The sequence below is a fragment of the Ambystoma mexicanum genome, chromosome 3p (assembly GCF_040938575.1).
Source record: "Ambystoma mexicanum isolate Mex_15411 chromosome 3p, UKY_AmexF1_1, whole genome shotgun sequence".
Lineage (NCBI taxonomy): Eukaryota > Metazoa > Chordata > Amphibia > Caudata > Ambystomatidae > Ambystoma > Ambystoma mexicanum.
In genome coordinates, this window is record NC_090925.1 from 236,648,784 (window position 1) to 236,673,412 (window position 24,629).

Genomic DNA, 24,629 nt, shown 5'->3' on the forward strand with positions numbered 1-24,629 from the left:
ATGGGTTTCACTTGCCGAGTGACAGCTTCTTCGGACGGCAAATTCAGCTGCTGGTGAGCGGTTGCCTGTCCATAACAATTATGTGGAATGAGACTTTAAGTCCGTTTTGTCCGTACACTGAACTTGCTATGCGGAGCAACGTCACTTCATTTATGGTGCTGGAGGTCATGACGACTTTTGGGAAATCACTATGGAAACAAAGCGACTGCTTCAATGAAATCCCAACATTTTTGTCTGCCAAAAAAGCAACGCGTTTGTGATCTTCGACATTTGCAATGCCACCCTTAGAAGTATTGTTATGATTGTACTAAAAATGCCCTTACTCCGATGGTCTCTGCCACTTTGTTGTTAAATAAACCTACTTTGCAAACTGTAAAAATGTTCACGTTTTCTTTTACATTTGACTGCATCATTTCCAAATGTTAGTTATTAGGTTGTACGTCCCTGTATGTTTGTTTACAAGTGCGGCATAACGTCACATACTTGTGCTTTTTTGCAGCCTACCATGGAAAGCAAAGAGGGGCTATGTATGGAATAACCGCCTTCCATTTCTATGGCGGCCATCTTGAAAGACGATTTTGTTTGGTACTCCGAACTGCGACCACCGCCCCGGATTACAACAACTAATCATCCTTTTCAGTAGCACACGTTACTGCTTTGCTAATTTAGAGTATTACTCGCAAAGAGTATGGGGTCGATGTACTTTACTGAGAAATATGCAGTATTTGGAGTGTATGCAATTTTTTTTTTTCTTTACACTGTGAAAGGTTGGTATTAACACATTATTATCCTTGTTTACAGGTGGGTTTATTTTTTGGCATGGCAGGCAATAAGGGAATTTGCGAATGGCAATGAGCAAAAAGGCAATAAACGGTAATATGGGTTGGTAGATATACGTGATACATTTTGTCTGTTTGTTATGTGCAAGGTAGCGCCACTGTTTCTTATGCTTTCTCATAACACCAGTGCTGCTGTTTCTTAGGGAGGAAGGATGCTTTTAGCTGATTTCTTTTTCAGATAAGTACAACTTTTGCTAACGACATCACTGAAGACATCACATGTGAAATACATTTTGATGAAAAGTCCCTGCAAGGAGTTCTGTTTATATTGTTGGTAACAAAATGTCAAGGGTGATCGAGAGACCTATCATGAACTACTTCATCTATTAAAGAATGTACTCATCTAATATCATTGTATTGGAGTGTTGTCATTAATACAGAAACGTAATCATATATAAACATAGTCAATGACTGCAGCATGCAAAATAGAAGTACATTATTTATAATCTTGTAATTTTGGATAGTACAATAACGAATGCTACCATATCAGAGTTTTGATTAATGTTAAACATGTAATAACTAGCTAACAATTCAAGACTTACAGCACTTATGCTGGTACAAAAAATACATGTGAAGAACCACAATGCATACAAATCAGAGGCACATACAGGGAAACTAAAGTAAGGAAGAAAGAAACTGCATCATCAGAAAATGTTAATGACATTAAAGTTTATCTTCATGTATACAAATTAATTGTGTGTGTGAGGCCTGCTCATTTCCCCATTTATGTGCACCATGAGCTGAGACCAAAACCTAAGGAAAGTACTTAAAGAACATATGACAAGGTTAACGTCTAGATATATAGCAACTTTTTCAATTTTATTATGCTGACTGCCATTGAACAAAACCACCTGGCCTATATATGTCAATAAACAAAAACAAGTGGGCCAGCTATGTGATGTCATCAGTGATGTCATCAATGACATTTGTGATGTCATCTTTGATGTCCTGGGTGTTAGTCCTAGCAGTGCACGGTGGTGACGCGAGTTATGGTGTTTAGTTTACCATAACTGTTGAATTTCTGGGGTCCTTCCATTTTACTTAACCATAAACCATAACGTTCCTTTAACAAAGTTTTTCTTTGAATTTCATAGGTTTTTATTAGTCTAAAATAACCATAAAAGTCCCTTTAACTAAGTTTTTTCAGTGAATTTCAAAAGTTTTCATTAGTGCAACTTAACCTTAACGTCCCCTTAACAAAGTTTTTTCATGGAATTTCATAGGTTTTTATTAGTCCAACTTAACCATAACGCCCCTTTAACAAAGTTTTTTTCAGTGAATTTCATAGGTTTTTACCAGTGCATGCTATTTTCCTACAACTTACTAATATCATACTTACCCAATATAGCAATGTTTGTGTCCAGTTTACAAAGTGTCACCTTAAAACTCTGCCATGTCCCACCTTCTAGAATCATTGTTAACAATTCCATACACTGTTTGCAACTATTTCAATTAGTTTTGCATCCGTAGACGTCTACGAACATTTGACTTCATAGCAGACTTTCCGGACAGTGCCACATGACCATACGCTGGCGCACGGCATGATGACGTGTCCGAGAACCCGTCCGCACTTCACAATAAGATCTCTGCTGGTGAATTTCTGGGGGATTTCGGGTTTACTTGAAACCATAACGTCCCTTTAACAAAGTTTTTTCATTGAATTTTATAGGTTTTTAGTAGTGAAAATTAACCATAACTTCCCTTTAAGAAAGTTTTTTCATTGCATTTCATAGGTTTTAATTAGTGCAACTTAATCATAATGCCCCTTTAAAAAAGTATTTTCAGTGAATTTCATGGGCTTTTATTAGTGCAACTTAACCATAACGTCCCCTTAACAAAGCTTTTTTCTTTGAATTTCATAGGTTTTTATTAGTGCAACTTAACAATAACGTACCTTTAACAAAGTTTTTTCATTGAATTTAATAGGTCTTTATTAGTCCAACTTAACCATAACGCCCCTTTAACAAAGTTTTTTGAGTGAATTTCATAGGTTTTTACAAGTGCATGCATTTTCCTACAACTTACTAATATCATACTTACCCAATATATCAATATTTGTGTCCCATTTATAAAGTACCACCTTAAAACTCTGCCATTTCCCACCTTCTGGAATCATTTTTAAAACTGCTATACACTTTTTGCGACTAATTCAACTAGTTTTACATCCATAGACATCTACGAACATCTGACTTCATAGCGGACCTTCTGGACAGTGCCACATGACCATACGCTGGCGCGCGGCATGATGGCGTGTCACAGAACCCGTCCGCACTTCACGATAAGATCTCTGCTTCGCGGACAGTTCAGAACTGTATTTTCTACTAATCTAGGAACTTTCAACTTCAAAATGTCCCTTGCACAGCTCCAACCCCTATTCCTACTCATTATCCATTAACAATCTAATACACAGTGCATACGTTTAGCACAACTGCTATTTATCTTAAAATGGCATCAGCTAATTCCATCCCTCCTCCCCAAGAGCCACCACCACTGCTGTAATCAAGGAGCATGAGAAACACTGCCAGTACCTTAGAAATAACACATGCGCACCATTTTCCCTTGTCCACCTACCCCTCCATATTAGTGTTTGGTTCCTCTTCCCTCATTTCCCTGCCCACCTTTCGTTCGCAGCTCTCCTGCCAAAAAGAATACATCCAAAAACAACAAAAGACACATTCCTTTAGGAACCACCTTTCACAGTTAAAAAATAGAACAAAAGAAAACATGTGTAGACTCCATCTTTTTATTTCTCAGTAAAGTACATAGACTCAATAAAATGTTCCAACATTTCCATTTGCATTTTGTGTTATGCTAATGGGAATATTGTGGCGTTCATCCTCCGTTCCAGGGACTGGAACGGTGGATACCGGCCCAGCAACCCAAGTTATCAGCCCAAGCGAAGAGAGAGTGGATAACAAGGTCTTTGGACCATTATCCCCCCATTCCAGCCCCTGAAATGGGGGACAAAGGCCATTAGCACCCTAGTTTCCCAAAGTGGGAACCCGAGGTGCTAAAAAAGAGGATGTTTCTTCCTACACCGGGACACCTGCGGTGTCCATGTGTAGGAAGGAAAATCCTTTTGCAAGATGACTACCATGGAAAGGGAAGGTGAGGGTTCCATACAGGGCCCCTCTTCGCTTTCCATGGCAGCCTGCAGAAGGCAAAAAGAGAACCGTATGACCATATTACCACGAGCACAGTTTTTTTCCGTTTCAGATCTATCCTAATTTCGAATAACTATACCACAAAGCCAGTCCCAGGTGGACATGGCAACTTTAATCCTATGTTTTGTCCCGTGTGGTCATGGCCAGTAGCCAGATTGTCCGGATCATGACCTTATTCCATGACCCGGACAATCTGGTCACTGCCCATGGCCACAGGCTACCCCTCAGTCACTAAAGATATAACGCTATTTTTTGTAGCTACATTATTACACTTGTCAAATAATAAAACACTGGCACATTTGCAAAACCATGCTTGTAGGTCCTTGCCAATGCTCCTTACGCAAGTTTGCTGGAAATCCACCCATGTTTTATTTTTTCTAAGGTGTCAAATGTATGCACATACAATCTTCATATAACCTAGCCCCCACTTAACAAAATCCATTCAGCCTTTACGAAAACATCTATATCTAGATCTATAATCTTTTTGCAAACCTTTGTGTAGATTTGCCAAATGGAACCACATGTATAAGCCTTTACACTATTTTGGGACCCCCCCTCTAATTTTGCTCCCTCTTGACAGAATCCCACCAAACTTCACAAAAAACATTCATATCTAAATGTATTATCAGTTTTTCAAATTAAGTGTAGATTCATCAAATGGCACCTCATTTATAAGCCTTTACATTATTTTGGGACCCCCCCTCTAATTTTGCCCCCTCATGACAGAATCCCACCAAACTATGCATACTCACTCAGAATCAGGTCAGAAATATACATGCCAAAGTTCTGTTAGTAGCTACTAAACAGATATTAAAGGTCTGGAAGACAAGAAAGAAACCAACAGTAGAGGATTGGATTTTAGATGAGCAAGTTCTATGTAAATATGAGAAGACTATGTTTTATAAGCAATGCAAAGAAGCATGTTATGATGAACAATGGGGGAATTTCAATGATTTTTATGGGTAAACCATCTTGATCGGAATTGTGTAATAGCATGGGTTTGCATCACATCTAATGGATATGTTTTGGGGGGGTGCTTCTGTTGTTATGTTCTCTTGTTTTGTGTTTCCCGTTATGTTTGGGAATGTCAGTCCAAAGCTCATGGCTACGTTTTAAATGTGTTGCGGTTAATATGCATTTTGAGCTTATTGTTTTCTTTGATTCAGGTTTATGTTGTTACCTGGATGATAGCCTGTTGGCCTAGTAACATTTGCTTTGTACTTGATATGTTTCTTTCTTGTTGAAAAGAAGAAATAACGTTTTGTGAGAAAAAAAAAAGAAATCTACATGCAAAATTTCATGCAGTTCCATTAAGTGGCGCCAAAGTTATAAGCCATCCAAGAACTGCATTTCACCAACCCTATAATGCTGAGGTGTTTGCAAACATTTCAGGTCAGGACTGTTCGCGAACATCTGAACTGTTTGCGGACTTTCACTGCAAAAAACACTGTTTGTTTTGCTTCTTGCAGCCATATCCCATCCCATCCTCATCACCCCTCAACTCCCCAGAGATTATTTGATACGTTTGACAAGTGCAATGTTGTGTTTTTTAATATGTTTTTACAGTGATGTCCGCGGACACCGACCGCTGTCCCCAAATCCAAGATGGTGGGCGTTTCCAAAAATATGACGCACTTCACGCTCTTCACCATCCAATCAGCGAACACGTTGTATGTCCGCGGATATGACCAAGCCGATTAACCAATCAGTGTCCTGTCCGGGGAGCGAACAGGGAAGTGTGTCTGCGGAGCGTACATATATATTACTAATTCTTTGTGACCTACTTTTTGTTTGTTTTAAAAAAAAAACTACTGGACGGATTTTTAAACAAATTTACAAAAACATGCTTTTGGGACCAAGCCGCTGCTCCTGCCGCATCTTTGGTGAAAATCCGTCCAGCGGTTTGGGCTGTAGGCGTGCGCACATTTTCTTCCCCATTCAGTCTATGGAAAAAAAAGAAATTTTGGGACCCCCCCTATAACTTTGCCCCCCCGGACCAAACCTCACCAAACTTTGCAAAAAAATTCAGAGTGGGCCATATACTTTTTTTGCAAAGTTTGGTGTGGATTTGTCCAGGCGGAGCGAAGATATATATATATATATATATATATATATATATATATATATATATATATATATATATATATATATATATATATATATATATATTACATGGCCACGGTAGTGGCCATGTAGTTATGGTTAAGTTGCTGTTTCCATAGGAAGAGCACTTTTTGGGTGGCTTATAACTTCGTTCTCCCTGGACGGATCCTCACCAAACTTTGGAAAAAAAGTAGTTGGGTCACTCTGAATTCTTTTGCAAAGTTTGGTGAGGATTCGTCTAGGGGGGGAAAAGTTATAGGGGGGGTCCCAAAACTTTTTTTTTCCCTTAGACTGAATGGGAAAAAACTTTGCGCACGGCTACAGCCCAAACCGCTGGACGGATTTACACCAAATTTGCGGCAGGAGCGGTGGCCTGGTCCCAAAAGCGTGCTTTTGTAAATTTGGTGTAAATCCGTCCAGTAGTTTTTTTAAAAATGACCAAAATGTAGGGCAAAAAAATTAGTGATATCTGCGTTCGCTTCGCGGACGGACTTCCCTGTTCGCTCCGCGGACAGCACCCCGATTGGCCCATGGGCTTGCGTCATGTCTGCGGACATGCGACGTGTTCGCTGATTGGATGGCGAGGGGCGTGGAGCGCGTCAGATTTTCTGTGGCGCCCACCATCTTGTATTCGCAGTCGACCGCGTACAGCGCAGTGAAACGTGGATAAAAAAATTGTATTTAGTGCCGTGTGTTGGTGTGTAAGAGTGTTTGGGGAGGGTGGGGGAGTATGAGATAGGTTCAATGTTTTGTTTTTTTATGTGCTAGACCTTTTTGTTGCGTCCGATTTGTCCGCGGAGAACACGGCTGTTCTGACATTTTGTAAATAAACTAAATGGTGGGGTGTTTAGAGGACGGAGTATGTGTCATTTTTGTTCGCAAGGAAGGTAAAAATGAGCTATGAACACTCGCGGTGTACTTAATTGTTCGTAAATACACAAACTGGGGGTGTCCTCAGGACGCTGTCCATATTGTAATCTGTCTAGTTGAATGTGTTCTAAGAACACTCGCAGTGTCCCGAAATGGTTGCAATTACACAAAATGGTGGTGTTCTGAGAACGTTGTTTGTATTGTTCGTTGTCAGGGTGAAAGTGTTTTAAGAGCACTCCTTTTGTTTGCTAATAGTACAATTTCCTAGGGGCGTCAACCGACTTTTTGTCCACTAAAGAAACGATAAATCCGGCTGGTGTGTGCCGACATTATGTGATAATCCTATGACTGGCGCTATTGACCTGGCTGACTTGCTTTTGCAACACTAAATCATATCTCCCGCCCCTAAGCCTGATATTATCAAAGCATTCATATTCCCCGCCTCTCTCCGTGACGTTACAGGGTGCGTAATCAAACGCGCCCAGTCGTCTCCAGTACTACGCGACTTTACACAGAACCCAGAAGACAACACACATTATGTCACAACACAGCGCGCCACAATTCGGAATATGAAACTGTGATTTAAAAGCAAAGAGCAAGATTGTAAATGTAGTAAAGTACATTTATTTGACATCAAATGTTTAGAGAATATTCAGCAATTTGCATTTGTCTTTGTTGTCGATCCGCAAAAGTTCATGTTGAGACACGCGATGTTCCTTTGCGGTACAGAGAGTGTTAGATCAGTTTACAACTCAGTGCGCCACAATTCGGAATATGAAACTGTGGTTTAAAAGTAAACAGCAGGATTGTACATTTGGTAAAGTACATTTATTTCACATGAAATGTTTAGTGAATATTCAGCGATTTGCTATTGTCTCTGCTGTCGATCAGGAAAAGTTTATTTGGAGCCACGCGTTGTTCCTTTGTGGTAGATAGGCTGTTGGTTTATGATAAAAGCAGTAAATGGTCGCTCTGATAATCGGAAGGTTGCTCCAACAATGAGCCATTAGACCACTCTATTGGTTGGTATGTTGTTTGTAGCCGCTAGTACTGCGTAAGGGCATATTGGTCCTTGGCGATTGTCCCATAAAATGGTGAAGGTCATGAAGTTGCATATTTGGACTTGCACCTGGCAGTTGAAGACCCCATCCGCTGGAGTCTGTAAATCGTGACATAGACAAAATGGGGCCACGTACCTGTTTTAAAAAACATAAATTAGTCTCACCAGCCGATCTTCATTAAAAATCATCATTTTATTTATTAGGGCGTGAAACTATTTGCTATCGAAGATAGTGCAACAGAGTATGTTAATAATAAAATAATAATATTTTCCCATTCATATAGCGCTAAGAACTGTGAGGTATCTAAGCGGTGCTTGTTATTAACCACGGTGTGTGGTGCTCATTTATCGACCACGGAAGGATGAAAGGCTGAGTTTGGGCTTGCCGGGATTCGAACTTGCGTTAGCAAGCTGTGCACGGATGTCAAAGCGAGCGCTGTACTCGCTGTGCCACTTGACAGGCTACAGTAAAGTGGCACAGCGAGTAGAGCGCTTGACCGCCTATAGACCGGTTAAATTATTTCTATTAACACACTCTGTGTCGTCTGCCTTTTTCAGAGCCCTCTAAACGACAGGGGATCAATTTGGCGGTGATAGTACGCGGTAGAAAACATTATGCCACTTTCAACGAACAAGTTCAACTTCAGCGGTCTTTAATGCTACGCTATTGTAATTATATTTGGTATAAAGTAATGTAAAGGGTTACTTACAGTACAATTGCAATTTCCATTGTCTACGAGTGGTGCAGTCCGAAAATACGACTCCGCGTGTGCCAACGATCTTTCGCATAGTGATATAATATGTAAAAGTGGTTTCGTTTCAGAAATTTCATCTTTATCTTCTCTTACGTTTTAGCAACACTCCTTCAAGAGAAGTCTTTCATCACAATCTCTGTCTGTCAAGGTCAAAACACAATACAACCTTATAGTCTGCTTCGTGAGCCTCTCCGGGGCCCGAGAAAAAAATGAAGCAGCTGACCTTCACTGTGAACGAGCATAAATTCTTACTTTGCAACATTCTGTGTAAAGCCATCTGTAGAAGTTGGTTTTTGCACGCCATGTTTGTATATTGTTTGCGTGATATTAAAAAAAGTTTGTTTAAAGGACGTTATGGTTCTAAATACAGCTGAAAGACCCCTGAAAATAGCAAGTTATGGTATGCTATGAAAAATAACTTGCGCCAACACCATGCACTGCTAAGACTAACACCCAGGACATCAAAGATGACATCGCAAATGTCATTGATGAAATCACTGATGACATCACATGTGTATGTACTTTTCATGGAATTTGTGTACTAGGGATTTTTATTATAATGTTCCGAAAAAAGTGTGGAGGATATTACAATAAATATCATACCGTTATTAGTGCTTTGAACGATGCATTGATATAAATAGCATTGTATTATGGGATTCTATGTAGTATACTGAGCTACTAATGGAGAAAGATAGCATTGTGTGCAGAGTACAAGATAAAAGTATAATATTTGTAATGTTAATATGTAGAATAATGAAATGATAATTGTCCTGAAATGTTGGAAAATTCACAAAATGGGGGTGTTCTGAGGACGTTATTCGTATTGTGTGATTGCTTAGCTGTATGCAATGAGGGAATGGTACAGAGAGTAAAGTGGACTCCGTCCGCGGACACAGCGGCTGTTCGTGGACAGGGCGTGGTAAATCCGGGTTTTTCCAGGAAATCCAACATGGTAAGAAGACTGTACGGATCAGCCAATCAGATGTCGAGGTTGTGGATTTGTGTTGAAAGAGACTGTGTGTGGTGAAGATGGCAGAAGTGGAGAAAGTCAGGGTGTTGGTGCTCGGAGATATGTTTGTGCATGGTTTACAGCAGTACGCTGAATGCAGGCATGTTGCAAAGAACTTTGATGTCAAAGGAGTGGAGGTGGTGTGGAGCACTGTGCCTGATTGCAATGTACAGGGAATTGTACAAGTTTGTGCGGATATGGCCACGATGAACAGTCCGCATGTGGTAGTTTTGCACTATGGTGCTTTCCATTTGGGCAACGTCAGTGCCCCTACTTTGTTGGCTGATTTGGAACGCTTGGTTCTAGCCGTAGTGAAGATCCTTCCAAATGCAAAAGTAATTTTTTCTGGATTACTACCTAGGGCAATATGGGACAATAGTTCAGTTTTTTGTCCTCAGCAAAACATTGCTAGGTGTGTCATCAACCGAGGCATGTGTGCCTTCATGCTTAGAACTGGTATGTTCTTCTGTAACAATGAGAATATTGATGTCAGTAATGCTGTTAATTTTAAAGAAGATGGTATTTCTTTATCTTTTACCGGAAATGCCTTTTTATTTTGGAATGTAAGGGTTGCTTTGGAGAAGGTTATGTGAAGATTTTAGGAGTAAAGTAAGAAAAAAAACAAGAAAAAAAATATAAAATAACAGGTGTCTGTCAAGCATCTGTAAAAAAAAAAAAACGGCTCTTTTTAGAGCCAACTTCAAAGGGGAAATGGGGCACACTATTTAAATTTACATTCACCACGCTCAGATTTTCGATGTGTCCGCGGACATGGCGGTAGTCCGCGGACATGAAAATCACTACGAGGGGGTTAGTATGTTCTATTTTACATGTCAGGGATATTATGGTTAAGTTGTGTTACTAAAAACCTATGAAATTCAGTGAAAAAACTTTGTTAAAGGGACGTTATGGTTCTAAGTAAAACCGAAAAACCCTTGAAATTCGCCAGTTATGGTAACATAAGCAACCATAACTCACGCCACCGTGCACTGCTAACACTAACACCCAGGACATCAAAGATGACATCACAAATGTCATTGATGACATAACTGATGACATCACATGGCTGGCTCTCCCTTTTAATCCTTTACTGACATATCGAAGCCACATAGTTTTCTACAGTAACAGTCAGGAAGTAAAAATTGAAAAGGTACTATATTTGTAGACTTGGGTTCCTGTCACATCATATATGAAACATGTACGTAGCGGAAGATACAGGCTTGAAAGAGAGGAATCCTTTCTGTGCATGAAGATAATCATTATGGTATCAGCACTTTGTCATAGTTTTATTTTTATTACTCTACCTTCCCTCTATATGCTCATATTTGTATACATTATAGTCACTCTCCATAGAGTGAATGGGAAAAAAATTTTGCTCGCCTCTACAGCCCAAACCGCTGGATGGATTTCCACCAAATTTGGACTAGGAGCAGCGGCTTGGTCCCGAAAGCGTGCTTTTGCAAATTTGGTGAAAATTCGCCTAGTAGTTTTTTTTTAAAATGACCAAAAAGTAGGTAAAAAAAAATTAGTGATATCTGTGTTCGGTTTGCGGATACACTTCCCTGTTCGCTCCGCAGAAAGTGTCCTGATTGGCCAATCGTCTTGCGTGATGTTCGCGGACATGCAAAGTGTTCGCTGATTGGACGGCGTGGAGTGTGAAGCGCGTCAGATTTTTCGGTAGCGCCCGCCATATTGGATTCGGGGACGTCCCCGGACAGCGCGGTGAAACTTTGTTCAAAATGTGTATTTTGTAGAGTGTGTTGGTGTGTAGGAGTGTTTGGGGAGGGTGGGAGTGTGTCAGATAGGATGAAAGTTGTGTTTTTTATGTGTTAGACGTTCTTTTTGTGTTCGATTTGTTTGCGGACATCACGGGTGTTCTGAAATTTTGTAAATAAACTGACTAGGGGGTGTTCTAAGGAGTCAAAATGTGTCCGTTTTGTTCGCAAGCAAAGTGAAACTGTTCTAAGAACACTCGCGGTGTCCGGGGAGTGTTCGTAGGTGGTGTCCTGAGGACGCTGTCCGTATTGTTCTCTGTCAAGTTGAATGTGTTCTAAGAACACGCGCGGTGTCCTGAAATGTTTGCAAATAATCAAAATGGGGGTGTTATGAAGACGCTTCTAAGAACACTCGCGGTGTCCGGGGAGTGTTCGTAGGGGGTGTCCTCAGGAGGCTGTCCGTATTGTTCTCTGTCTAGTTGAGTCTGTCCTAAGAACACTCGCGGTGTCCTGAAATGTTCACAAATAAACAAAATGGGGGTGTTCTGAAGACGCTTCTAAGAACACTCGCGGTGTCCGGGGAGTGTTCGTAGGGGGTGTCCTGAGGACGCTGTCCGTATTGTTCTTTGTCAAGTTGAATGTGTTCTAAGAACACTCGCGGTGTCCTGAAATGTTCGCAAATAAACAAGATGGTGGTGTTCTGAAGACGCTTCTAAGAACACTCCCGGTGTCCGGGGAGTGTTCGTAGGGGGTGTTCTGATGACGCTGTCCGTATTGTTCTCTGTCAAGTTGAATGTGTCCTAAGAACACTTGCGGTGTCCTGAATTGTTCGCAAATAAACAAGATAGGGGTGTTCTGAAGACGTTTTTGAGAACATTCCCGGTGTCCTGGAATGTTCGCAGGGGGTGTCCTTAGGACGGTGTCCGTATTGTTAGTTGTTAAGTTGAACGTGTTCTAAGAACTATCGTGTTGTTCTGAAATGTTCATAGGGGGTGTCCTGAAAACGGTGTCCGTATTGTTCGCTGGCAAGCTCAAAGTGTTCTAAGAACACTCACATTGTTCGCGGACATTAAAAGTTTCCCATAGATCATAGTTGAAATGTTTGACTCTATGGATGTGAGTGCATGGCCAAATGGCCATGCACCCAAGACTCTATGCCCTGGCAACAACCACCGCAGCATATCACATTCATATTTGTTTATAACTTTGGGTGAAAAACAAATGTATAAGGAACAAAGGTATTAGATACTATGGATGTGATGTGCTGCTATGGTTGTCCTTATTATTGTATACTTACTGTTTGGTCTAGTAATGGGAGTCCATGTTTTTTTTCTTCATTTCTGTGATAAAAGAAAATAGCATGTTAGTATTAGTATTTTGTAATGACTTATTACATTGTATAAGCAATATACTTTATTTTTTTTTCGACCGTCATATTTAGTAGAGTACAAATCAGAGTATTGTGCAATTTGCTCAGTTTCTGTATTTGTTGCTAAAATCATTGGGTCTGTGGGAGAAAAAAAAATCCATGTTGGATTTTAAAAAAACCCTTTTTCTGTTATGCTACAGTTTATTTGTTTGTTTGTTTTCAGTGTTCACTTGTTGTTTCTGGCTAATGCTTTATACTTTGCTTTGTTGTATTTCTTTTGGAACAGTAACAGATTCTTCATTTGTTTTGATATTATAAAATTTTGGAGCAGTTAGATACCAATTGGTGTATATTAACTGTCTATTTTTTTAATATATTGTAGTGGTTTTCATTTACCTATTTGGATATTGTTAAATTTTGGGACAGTTAGATACCAATTGGCTTATTCTAACTGTGTATTTTTTGGCCTAATTTAGTGGTATTCATTTATCTGATTAGTTGTTGTAGAATCTTTGAGCTGTTAGATAGCTTTTGGAGTATTCTAACAGTTTATATTTCTTTAACACACATTTATAATTTTGGGACAGTTAGATACCAATTGGCGTATTGTAACTGTGTATTTTTTGGTCTAATTTAGTGGTATTCATTTATCTGATTAGTTGTTGTAGAATCTTTGAGCAGTTAGATAGCTTTTGGAGTATTCTAACAGTTTATATTTTTGTAACACAAATTTACTTAAAGGTTTAAATACAGTTTATTTATCAAATTTTGGTTTTAAGAACATCAAATAAGCGTTTGTAAGATTTGCTGGTAATCTCTGCTTTAGAGTAATGGTACTATCATTACATTCAAACCATCCACATTTCTTTTTTATGTATGCAGTGTAGTGCCCTGAATTGGTTGTGGCTCCTGCGTGGTAGATTATACCTATTGTTGTGAAGGTTTTCTTACCAAGTGATATTTGACCATGTGTGAATCCAGTCAGCTTGCAGTTGTTTTTGGTACCATCTGCATTGTAACGTAGAAGCATTAGTATTACGTATTTACTATGTGTTTGTATTACTAACGTGGAGCGATTATCTGAATTGCAGGTAGAGCATAATCTACCATGGTTTGCATTTTGTACAAGTTGCTGAAATGGAATGGATTCACAATTTGGTATTGATATATATATGAAGCGTTCATTGGGGATTTCTTCTTGTGTCACATTGTTGCAGAGAGTGCATGTATGTTTCCACATGTATGAAATCTGAAATATTTCATTTATAGGTATGTTTTTGTTTTCCAGTACTTGTAGTAAGTACATTAGAAATTCTTGTGGATCTTCCTGTGAGTTTATAGTGAATTTCACCATTCCAGCACAGTAGTCCAATTGTCGTCTTATTCCAAAAACACTATGGCCCTCATTACGACCCTGGCGGAAAGGGCTTTACGCCGGCGTAAAGCATGGCGTACCTTTCCGCCTGACTACGAGTTCCCGTAGCGCCATGGTGATTTTTACACCTGCTTTTTGCAGGCGGAAAAATCCATGGCGCTACGGGACTTGTTGTTAATTACGCCACCGTAATTTACGGTGGCGTAATTAACGCCTTCCCCACTCCCATTATACCCTATGGGGCAAAAATGGGAATGGGGAAGGGTAAATGGGGATTGGGGACTTACCGCCCCGCCAAGGTCGGAATGGGGCGGTAAGTCCGCCAACCACCATGGCTGAGTTGGCAGCTTAGCGCCATGGACCATGGTGCAAATTGCACCATGGTCCTCCGCCAGGGTCGTAATGAGGGCCTATGTGTTGTCAGGATTGTTTGCTGCATTTCTGTGAAGTACTAACATTTGCAAACACAATGGGTTTGTACTGTGTGAGTAAATGTTGTCAACAATTGGTGGTAATTGAAATAGAATATCCATTGCTACATTTGCATAGCACCTTACACCAACTATATTTGAGAATTTAAATGGTCCAGGAAGTTCTGTATCTAACTGCTTTTTTTGGAGTTTGTCTTCCTTCTTTAAAGAAGTACCTGGTTTACTTTCTCTAATTGATTCTTTTTTGTTTGTGGTAGTTGATGGAGTATTAGTTTCTTTTACTCTCTTTGGAGGATTTCCAGTGATGTCCTGTTGCATTTCAGTTTGATTTAGTTTTCTTTTACAACGTTTTAGTTTTTGTGGAACAGAATATGTGTTTAGATGGGGAGTGTATAGTGAGAGAAGTCTATTATATTCTAAAATGCAAGGAATATCAGCGTTTACTTTACTTGCATCAAAGTTGATTAGAAATAGACTGACAAGTGTACGTAAGCGTGAAAGTGCTACGTAGCTCATGCCTTCTTTAAAGACTGTGTTACCAATATCTATCATTGCTTTGTCTAGGGTAAGACCTTGTGATTTATGAATTGTGACTGCGTATGCAAGAGTTAGAGAAAATTGTTCTCTGCGTACATACATATATTTGAAGAGAAGGAATCTAGCTGTTGAGCGTCCTATCCGTTTTACTTCTGAAAGTTTATCAAAGAGTATATTGACAAACTGAATTTTGTTGTCACGTGGGTATGTTTGAAAGCCAACAACTGTACCCAGTGCTCCATTAACTAGTCCTTGGTCCACGTCAAGGTTACGTTTACGCATTACTCTGCAATTTAAGGATAATTTTAACATCTTTTCTAAGCCTGCTGTGTTTGAGATTGATTTTTCTAAATTATTTAGTCTTGTTGTGGCTTGGTCACACATGGGTAGTGTCATACCATGTACATCTAGTTTGTCTGTGGCGCTAATTTCCATTATTGGTTGCATTTCGTTACTTAGCATGATTTCATTGAATTTGAAACAGCTTGCAAGAGTTGGCATTAAGGCCATACAATTGACATTTTTGTGGGCTAATTGTTCCATAACATCTGTAGCACATGCATTATCGCCATAAAGTGCATTAATGTGCCGGGTTTTCAATGTTGCTTCTGCTTCTTTAGAAAGTATACCAACTCTCAAACTTTTTAAAATGTTGGCATAAGTGAGATCTGCAGATTGGCGCATGTTTTCTGTTAATTCTCTGTATTGGAAATGTTGCCAAAGGTTGACATTTCCAATGCTGCCAACAGTTTTACGGCAGAGTTTGACCCCTAATGTTTTAAAAATAGGTTCACCTTTTACTGGTGTTAATTGAAGCAGATCTCCAAAAACAATAATGTGTTTTCCTGCAAAGAGCTCTTCATAGTCTGTTTTGAGTACTTCTTGTAATCTGAGGTGAATCAAAGCTAACATCAGGTTGGAGACCATGCTCACTTTATCTATTAGTAGCATTTTCATTTGTTTCAATACTCTGCGTAATTCCATTGCAGCTTCTGCAGAAAGTTTGTAATAGTCTAATTTGTTCTGGTGTTCTACTGGTAATAGTAGTAATCGGTGTAATGTAACACCACCTATGTTGTAGGCAGTTAAACCTGTGGGGGCAGTGACAACATCTGACAGTTTGTTGTTTGTCAATTGTTGAAGGAACTTTCTAATGATTTTGATTAGGAATGTTTTGCCAGAACCAGCTTCACCACTGACGTACAGTAGTATAGGTTTATAATTATGGCAGGAACATTCTTTATTTTCATGTTTTACACCATGTGCAATTTGTTTTGTTACTTCTTGAAAAATGCTACTTTGCTCATTGTTTAGTTTTGATTGTAGTATAGTTAAGTCTTCCTTATCTTCATACTGACACATGGTGTTTTCTACTTCTATCATAGCTAATTCTGCCTCATTTGTTATTAGTGGTTCTCCCAGTGGTTCTTGGCTTCCTGTTACAGAAGGTTGACTACTGTCAGGAGTATCCTTATCTAGTTGAGCTTGGAGTTCTTCTTCATGTTGCTGTTCATTGTGCAACATTGTTTTGTACTGTGTAAAGTTTACATCAGTTATAGTGCTTTCATTTGCTTTGAAAGCATCCTCATATGAGTCATAGTTATCTAGTAATTGTTCTTCTTTTCTCCATGGTTTGAAGAGTTATAGCAGGGACATGCAATATACTTCTTTATGTTGAGGAGTCTTCAATGACAATTTGATATGATTAATTAAATTTGGTTTAGTGAGTTTAACTAAGCTGCCTTCACAGTCTGTCACTCTATATTTACCTTTTTTTTCATCAGGTTTCATATTATTTTTGTATGTGTAGTTTTGGGCTATTTGGTATAGACACATGTTTTCCAAAGTATTACTTCTGTTTGGGTAGTATGTGTCCAATAAATTGTTTTTTAAAATTTCTTGGCTGTTGGGATCATGTTTGGCTATTGTTTCTATATCTTCATATGATTTTAGAACTCTTTTTCTAGATTTAGCTGGACCAAGACTTAGCCATACTATATTTTCAGATTTACCATACAATGAAGTACCAGTTAAACGATCAGCTGCTTCATAAAATCCACATTCTCTATGGGTGAGCATTTTTATGCCCAAGCTGTATAATTTCTGAGATACTGTTTTATCTGATGACAGGTCATTCCAGAGGTCTTGGAGCTCTGTCTTTTCTGCTTTAGTTAAGTATGCTGTGACATATCGTGCAACTGCAGTAGAATTGTCTGCAATGTACTGCACATCTATGTTTGCATTCCATAAGTGGGCAATTATTGCATTATAATCATTGATATATTTTTCTTCTTCTTTTCTTTTTATGTAATATGTATTTTTAGGTGACTTTCCTTTAACAGTATGTCTAACTGAAGACATGAGGTTGTTTACTTGACCTGTATTTGTAACTGGTCTAGGGAAATCTCTATTACATAGGAGGGCAATGATGCATTGTAATCATTGATGTATTTTGATTCTTCTGTTTTGTTTTTATGTAATATGTGTTCTTAGATGATTTACTTTTGACACTATGTCTAACTGAAGATATGAAGTTGTTTACTTGACCTGCTGTTGAAACTGGTCTAGGGAAACCCAAGCAGAATTTTGTTTAGTATTTGCCTTTGTTTTTGTATTTGCAACGACAATATTTTCCACATTTGTGTCTTTGAAATTGTACAATTTGTGCACAAAGATCACTATTTGTGGCTTCTGATGGAATTTGACAAGTGACATATTTTTCAATAAACTGTAAAACAGTGGCATCACGGTCTTGACCAAATTTAGGAGCATCTTTAATCCATAAAAGCATGAGGATATGTGGTGCTCCTCTGGCTTGGTATTCTTTTCTCCAAAAGAAGTGTTCCACTTCTCCAAGGGGAGGAACAGTTTTATTACAAATAAAATGTAGCATAGCAATGAAGCGATGGTGAAAATATCTTGAAACATTAACAGGATCCAAAGAACAAAGTTCTCCAGGTGTTAGAATATCTATGTTTGTTTTGTTTTTATTTGATATGCGTAGGAAATCATGTAAATCTTCCCATGCATATTCTGCACAACTTAATGTAACAAACCAAGTGGGTGGGCCAAGGTTTCTGATCATACAACGTACATATCCATGACGTCGAAACCAGTACTCTTTAGTACCACGCATATTTGCTAATAGATTTGTAATATTTGATTGTAAAATCTCATCCTTTTGTTGCACTTTCTCTAATAATTGTGTAGCTGTCATATTTTGAAAGTGTGATCCTGATTTTATTATGTGTGCAACTCCGTAACATGAAGTTGCTAGTTCACTTTCAAAGAGTAGGTGGAATATGTATTCCACATTTTGTCTAAATCTGGGATCTTCAGAATACATCCGTAATGAGCGGTATTCTGAAGCTGATATTTGAATAGGTCTATCCTCATATCTTCCTCCTTTGCCAGTTGGAAAGAGTAGAGGAAAAGCACGTGCGTCTATACTTTTTTCCCATATACTGATTGGCGATCCTTTTGTTTGACGCATTTGGTAAGTTTCATTCAATATTAATTTCTTTGTAATATTCATTATTCTCTTTAAGATATTGAAAGGCTTGTCTAACTTTATATAAATCTACCAGCTGTTGCCATATTTTTTTGTCTTTTGTAGGTACTCCATTTACTAATATAATTAAAGATTGGTGCACTGGACGTTGCACTCCTAGAGTATGCACATTTTCTTTTAGATTTAATGGTAAATAAACTACTTTTCCACGAATGCCTTTTACCAATTCAGAGGGAGGTAATATTGCTGTTTTTGGTTGAAGGCGTATTATTGCTTGAAATCAGTGTACTGTTTGAATTATGATGCTCTCATATAAATTAAGTTGTTGTAGAGGTTTTGGTACTGGGTATAATTCCAAATTATTTGTGATAGAACGTGAAGTAGTTTGGTTGTTGTCAAGTTTTGTGGTGCAATAACTGCAAAGTATTAAGGGCTCAGTTATTTCATAATTGTTTTCTGCTAGAAGGTAGAGAGCTAATTCAAACCATTTAGAATCTTCATTGTCTTCTATTTTGTATGATAGGTCCACAGTTTTTGTGTTACTTTTATAAAAAATTCTACGGCAACATACACATACATGGTTTGGTACTTCAGCTGATGTACTTTTAAATTTTAGTATTTCTTTTTTGTATGTGTTTAGCAAAAGGTTGCCATGTGTAGAATTGTTGCTTAATTGGTTTAAAGCTATTTCATTCTGTAAATGGCTTTCACTTCCAAAATATTTTTTCTGGATATAGTGAATTTCTTCAAGTAGGTCTTTTGCTGTACCATGTAGAAGGATGTCATTTAACTTTGCTAGTGCTAAAGCAGTACTTTTAGTATAGTACAGTTTATAGACTAGATTTCTTATAGTTGAATGATGTGTTGATATCCTTTTGATATCATGGAAAGTGGTTTTACAAGTAGGTCCTGTAATGCAGGCCAATGAATGTCCTTGTAGTCTTGTGTACTTGCGCACTGGACAGGTATCCAAATTTTGCAGTAATTTAATTTTGATTTTGTCTTTGCTTTTTACATATTTATTGAGGAATTGGTGTAAAGATTTGAAACATTGTTTGGGAATGTTACACATTGACGTGCATGGCCATTTGTACACTAGATGTTCTGATTCAGTTGAATGGAGGGGTAATTCTAAGTTTTCAGGGCATATTTTTGTAAGGAGTACTTCTTGTTCCATTATGGTATTATTCACTTTTTCATAACCTCGACCACTGCTATTTATGGCAATTGTATTTGTTTGCTTTTGTTTGTACGCTTCTTCATTAAAATATGGTTCTGTGCTCATAGTGTGATTCCATTCACCTCTGCAGATACTTAAGAAGTTCTTTCTGTTGACATTTCGCTTATTGAGAAGTCTTTTTTGTAATTTAGTTATTAGTTTTGTTGGTGGTTTCATTTTGTTTAACAGTAAAATAAATAAATTTCTTTTGAGAAGAATTGCACTGTCCATCAATGCTTCTAAGATTAATTTCCTACGATAGGTTTTAAGCTTTGAACCTGATTTCTCTCCTGTTTTTATAAGATTTGGAAGGACTTTGTGACGGTATATTTTGGCTAAAATACTTTTCTTGGTATGCTTACTTTGCACTATATTAAAATTTGAAGAAGTAGTTTTATCTGTACTGATAGGTGATTTTCTGTTAATTGTTTTTTGGTTTGTTTTACATTTTGATAGAGGAAGCAAAGTTGTTGTACTTGAAACTTTTTGTGTTTCACTAAATGATTGTATTAGCTGTTTTGTTTCAACTTTTTTTACAAATTTCGCTAGAAATGGATGCTTATGTTGGACACCTTTATTTTAATTTGCTCTAATTTTGCGATGCTTTCTACGGAGTTGTCTTTTGGTAGGCATTCTTTAGGGTCTGTTGAAAAAAATAAAGAAGATATGGGTTGGGGTGTTCTGGAATGTATGTGTGCTGTGTGCATGAGTGTTTGAGTAAGATGATAAAGATGTATGTAATGGTGTGTGATTGTGCATTGGGAACTAAAACTAGTAGGGGTAGGTATTCTTGAATTTACGTGTCACTAAACTGGGGTTCAGATGACAAAAAAAAAGTAAGCTAGTGGTGTGGAAAAGTACAAATAGTAAATGTAATGTATACAATTAAAACAGTTGTTTGTTCTATAATATGAAAATTGTAGTGGTTCAGTTGGCTAATTTGTGTGTCCAAAAATAGAAATTTGTGGGCCATTCGGGTTGTAAATCGCTGTTTACGACATGGACATTTTTGGACAAAATGGTACAAAATCTCTATTTTAAGAAACCAAAATAGCTGGTATTAATGTTATAGTATATTTGATTAATAATATAAATAATATGGTGATATTTTACTTACTTTTTTTTTAAATTAACAGGTAACTTCTTAGTTTTTCTTTCTTCTTCGAATTCGGCTGCTTCTTTTCAGGAAACTGGTCTTCACTGCAACTGTGAAAGCTTCAAATTAGTAACTTTGTTTGTATATAGCACTGTTTTTAATTTAGATATTGATTTTTTAATTGAAATCCTCAGTGCCTTCTGTAAAACTATTAAACTAATTTATTTACATAAGATACATTGCATCAGTTCAGTGTATATGATATGTTCTTAATGAACAAATTGTATTGAATGACTAACTGTAGCAAAAATAAAATATCTTTACTATGTCTTGTGAAATTTATAATATATTAGTGAATACCACTATTTCTGTAAGTAAACTGTTCTAGGTAATAGCGCCTCAATGTCATGTCTAATTTAAAGTAATTAAGTAAATAAATAAATAAAAACAAAAAATATGAAATTGTATACGTATTTTTTTAAAGGTTTAAACATAGATTGTGTTTGCATGCAATTTTGTTTGAATATATGTACTCTATATATTTCATTTAAAAATGTTAGTTTAACATGATTTGAGTGTGTGTGTTTAAAGAAAGTAAAAAGTATAAAGGTGTATAAGTGGTAGTTGATTTTAGGAAATTGAAAAAAGTACAGTAAATTCATTTAACAGATTTTACAAGGTAAAAGTCTGTTTGAAAATGTGTTCATCTACCATAGCTCTCAAGTCACACGCTTTTGGCGGGTGTCACACGCCTTGTAAAGGGCAGACTCACCCACCAAGCCTCCTGCACGCCCATTCATTCCAATGGGCTTCTCACCCGCTAAAAACAAAATCGGGTGATTTCACCCGCCTGTAAAACAAAAATGGTTGAGAGCTATGTCATGTACTATACAGAAAATATGCATACCTGAAGTTTGTGTTCATGCATATGGATATGCGTGGAGCTGCAAGTAGAAATCTTGAAGACTTGTACAGTATTTGTGGTAGATGCTGCTTGCCAATGATATGACACTTGTACTCAGAGAGATTCAGAGTACATTTGCAGTGCTGATCTATGATGATGCAGTTAGATGTAGAGGTCTTGAATGTGATTGGTGCATGGTCATGTGATTTTTGAGGTACATCCAATGAGGGAATGGCAGAGAGAGTGTAGTGGAAATGGTAGAAGGGCTGTTCATGTTACGATATGTCCGCGGACATGGCGCTAGTTCCAGGACATCGGGAGTTACATCCGGGGATTTTTGGGTTCAGAAGTCATGCAAATGAGAATAAGCACTGAAAGGGATTGGTCAGGAAAGTTTGGTGGGTGTGTTGTGCCAGGAGAGATTTTTTGAGATACTCTTTTTGCTGAGAGAACAAAAGATAGCTATGGCTGTGTGTTTCAGAAAACAGATTGTTTGGATTTTAGGAGATTCGTGGATACATTGGTTGAAGGTGCATGCAGAAAGCTGTGGAGTAGCTGTAGATCTTGGATTCCCACATGTGGAAGTACACTGGCATGGAGTATGTGGAATTAAGTGGTTGGATTTGCTACCTCTCTGTGCTACTTTGGAGACAGAGCAACATCAAGACATAATTGTAATTCATTGTGGAGGGAACAGTTTAGGGCATGTGACTGGAATTGTTTTGCAATTTGCTATGAAAGAAGGACTGAGGAAGGTTATGGACATGTTTCCTAGTTCGCAAGTGATATTTTCACGGATTGCGCAGACAGAAATGTGGCTTTGTTCTTCTTCATTTGGTCCACAAATGGAAAAAGCAAGGCGCAATGTTAATAAGGCTGTTTGTGGCTTTCTAAGAGATTTTGGCATGTCTTCTTTTCACAATGAAAATATTATGTTTTGTAGTACATACATTTTTCGCATCTTAGTCCATCTTACTTATGCTGGCAATCAGATTTTTCTGAGAAATGTACAAAATGCATTGCGACCTTTTTTGGAATTACAACAACGATTTTGAAGTAGATGTTAAGCATTTACAATTTTTGACTTACAAACACCACCCAAAGGCTCTTTTCAGAGCCACCACTTCTTTCCATAGAAAATTACAATGTTTGTGATGGAGTAGTAACCCAATTTTTTTAATGTTCGCAAACTGTTCGCGGACTTCTAAAAAATACAAAGAGCCCTGCTTCATTTATTTTCACTTCTATTTTTTAACTGGGAAAGGCGGCTCTGAAAAGAGCCTTATTTTTTTTTGATTTTTGTAATTTTGTATTTTTTTTGGTTTTTCAGACACGACACAGTAGGAGAGGAGGGTAAAGGAGGGTAAAGGGGGGGACACCAACCACAGGGATAAGAAAGGGCGAAGTGAGAGAGGAAGAGGTAGAGTGGGTTTTATTTGGGTAGTGAGCAGGTCTTCTCGTGCTCTGAGACGATAGTCTCAAAAGCACTCCGAAGTTGCTCCCCTCTGCAGAGTACTGTGTCACAGTACATACATACAACTGTGACCCTCGAAAGGTAAGGGTCATCAGCATTCTGTATGGCCTGTGAGGCAGCTTCAGAAAGACGCTGTCCCACAGAGGTGGTCCTTGTGGTGACAGGATCAGAAACAGAGGATGAAGTAGAGGAAATCAACCTGCGACGTTATTCGCAAGGTACAACCCTGCGAATAGCCCCAGAGTGAAATGACCTCAGGTGTCGCTTCATAGTAGTGGTCCCAAAGCTGTAGTTACCGTGCTTCCCGCGACTGAGTATCATTTTGCACTCATTGCAGGTAACATGGTTCGCACGAGCCTTAGGACCATTCCCATGAATGGTAAATAACCGCCACACCCAAGACTCACGCCTAGTGCGGGTAGTAGGGATTTCCTCTACCTCATTCTCATCATCCTCTTCTTCCTCCTCCGCATCCTCACTCCTGTTCCCCTCTTCAGGCCCTTGGGGAGGTGGTGGTGGTGGAGGGGGTGGTGGTGGTGCTGAAGCAGGTGCAGCACCAAGTGGCAGTTCAGCAGCCAAGGATGCCATGTCGATGATGGTGTAGTCTGCAGGTGGCAGCAATAATCACTGTGTTCTGAAGAATAGCCAGAAACACAATGGGAATAAGCTCTTGGGCGTGGTCTTTTATAGGGGTGCTTGTGCGCGGTCCGCGGACATGGGCACTGTGCGCGGACAGATCGAACACAAAAAAAGAATCGGAAAGTTTCAAAACGTATATAGAAAGTCAAGATTGCTATGTGGGACTTGTGGCATGGTGAGATTTTATTGAAAAATATTATGGATTAACTGAAAGTGTACTTTTAAATTGTTCGGGGACACGAACAGTGTCCGCATTTCAGGACACACGATGAGCGTGGGCGCGGTCATATGATCTGTTTGCGAACTAGTCTGCGAAGGAAGCGCCTGTCCGCAGGACACCAAGTGCACGGAGATTGGTTAGCGCATGCGCATTGATGTCCTACGGACACTGTTCGGGTTCTGAAGTAATTAAAAGTGCGTCACACGTGAAACGAATATTTCAGGACACCGCGTGTGTTCTTAGAACAGTTTAAACTTGGTAGCGAACAGTAAGGACAGATATAGTGTTCTTCAGGACACGTGTAATTTAGTTTATGTAGGAACATTTCAGGACACCAAT